Source organism: Arachis hypogaea, chromosome 4, assembly GCF_003086295.3.
Source record: "Arachis hypogaea cultivar Tifrunner chromosome 4, arahy.Tifrunner.gnm2.J5K5, whole genome shotgun sequence".
Classification (NCBI taxonomy): Eukaryota; Viridiplantae; Streptophyta; class Magnoliopsida; order Fabales; family Fabaceae; genus Arachis; species Arachis hypogaea.
In genome coordinates, this window is record NC_092039.1 from 25,957,289 (window position 1) to 25,959,459 (window position 2,171).

At 36.9% G+C, this 2,171-nt stretch overlaps 1 non-coding gene across 1 annotated transcript; it reads left to right on the forward strand.

Annotated features, from left to right (window-relative positions):
* Window positions 1–571: 571 nt before the first annotated feature.
* Window positions 572–679, forward strand: LOC112798817 (small nucleolar RNA R71). Its single transcript, XR_003200414.1, has one exon. It is a non-coding gene; the product is annotated as a small nucleolar RNA R71 (small nucleolar RNA).
* Window positions 680–2,171: the final 1,492 nt, after the last annotated feature.

The window sequence follows — 2,171 nt, forward strand, 5'->3', positions numbered from 1 at the left end:
AGGTATTCTGCTTAGAGCTCTCTGTCTGTTGCTGAGAAGATGATGGAAAAGGCTTGCTATTGCTAAACCTGTTTCTTCCACCATTATTGTTATTGAAACCTTGTTGAGGTCTCTGTTGATCCTTCCTTGAAAGATTTGGATGATTCCTCCATGAAGGATTATAGGTGTTTCCATAGGGTTCTCCCATGTAATTCACCTCTTTCATTGAAGGGTTCTCAGGATCATAAGCTTCTTCCTCAGATGAAGCTTCTTTAGTACTGCTTGGTGTATTTTGCATTTCAGACAGACTTTGAGAAATCATATTGACTTGTTGAGTCAATATTTTGTTCTGAGCCAATATGGCATTCAGAGTGTCAATCTCAAGAACTCCTTTCTTCTGACTAGTCCCATTGTTCACAGGATTCCTTTCAGAAGTGTACATGAATTGGTTATTTGCAACCACTTCAATCAGTTCTTGAGCTTCAGTAGGCGTCTTCTTCAGATGAAGAGATCCTCCAGAAGAGCTATCCAAAGACATCTTGGACAGTTCAGAGAGACCATCATAGAAAATACCTATGATGCTCCATTCAGAAAGCATATCAGTGGGACACTTTCTGATTAATTGTTTGTATCTTTCCCAAGCTTCATAGAGGGATTCTCCTTCCTTCTGTCTGAAGGTTTGGACTTCCACTCTAAGCTTACTCAATTTTTGAGGTGGAAAGAACTTTGCCAAGAAGGCATTGACTAGCTTTTCCCAAGAGTCCAGGCTTTCTTTAGGTTGAGAGTCCAACCATGCTCTAGCTCTGTCTCTTACAGCAAAAGGGAATAGCATCAGTCTGTAGACCTCAGGGTCAACCCCATTAGTCTTGACAGTGTCACAGATTTGCAAGAATTCAGCTAAAAACTGATGAGGATCTTCTAATGGAAGTCCATGGAACTTGCAATTCTGTTGCATTAGAGAAACTAATTGAGGCTTAAGCTCAAAGTTGTTTACTCCAATGGCAGGGATAGAGATGCTTCTCCCATAGAAATCGGGAGTAGGTGCAGTGAAGTCACCAAGCACCTTCCTTGCATTGTTGGCATTGTTGTTGTTTTCGGCTGCCATGAGTTCTTCTTCCTTGAAGAGTTCGTTCAGGTGCTCTAAAGAGAGTTGTGCTTTGGCTTCTCTTAGCTTTCTCTTCAAGGTCCTTTCAGGTTCAGGATCAGCCTCAACAAGAATGCCTTTGTCTTTGCTCCTGCTCATAAGAAAGAGAAGGGAACAAGAAAATGTGGAATCCTCTATGTCACAGTATAGAGATTCCTTTAGGTGTCAGAGGAAAAGAAGAGTAGAAGACAGAAGTAGAAAATTCGAACTTATCAGAGAAGATGGAGTTCGAATTTTGCATTAAGGAATAGTATTAGTCCATAAATGGAAGGATGTGAGAAGGAGGGAAGTAATTTTCGAAAATTAAGTGAAAAATTTTGAAAACATTTTTGAAAAACATTACTTAATTTTCGAAAATGAAAATGGAAAAGAAATCAAGTGATTTTTGAAAAAGATTTCGAAATTAGAAATCAAAAGGATTTGATTGAAAACTATTTTGAAAAAGATGTGGTTAAGAAGATATGATTGATTTTAAAAAATGTGATTGAGAGGATATGATTTGAAAAACATTTTTAAAAAGATTTGATTTGAAAATTAAAAACTTGACTAACAAGAAAAGATATGATTCAAACATTAAACCTTTCTCAACAGAAAAGGCAACATACTTGAAATGTTGAATCAAATCATTAATTGATAGTAAGTATCTTAAAAATGGAAACAAAATTGGTTTTGAAAAAGATTTGATTGGAAAATTGATTTGAAAAAGATTTGATTTGGAAAAGATTTTGAAAACTTAGAAAAAATTTGATTTGAAAACAAAATCTTCCCCTCTAGCCATCCTGGCGTTAAACGCCCAGAATGGTATCCATTCTGGCGTTTAACACCCAAAATGCTACCCTTTTGGGTGTTAAACGCCCAACCAGGTACCCTGGCTGGCGTTTAAACGCCAGTCTGTCCTTCTTCACTGGGCGTTTTGAACGCCCAGCTTTTTCTGTGCAATTCCTCTGCTGTATGTTCTGAATCTTCAATTTCTCTGTATTATTGACTTGAAAAGACACAAATTAAAAATATTTTTGGATTTTTAATAATAAGGACAAACCAAAATGCA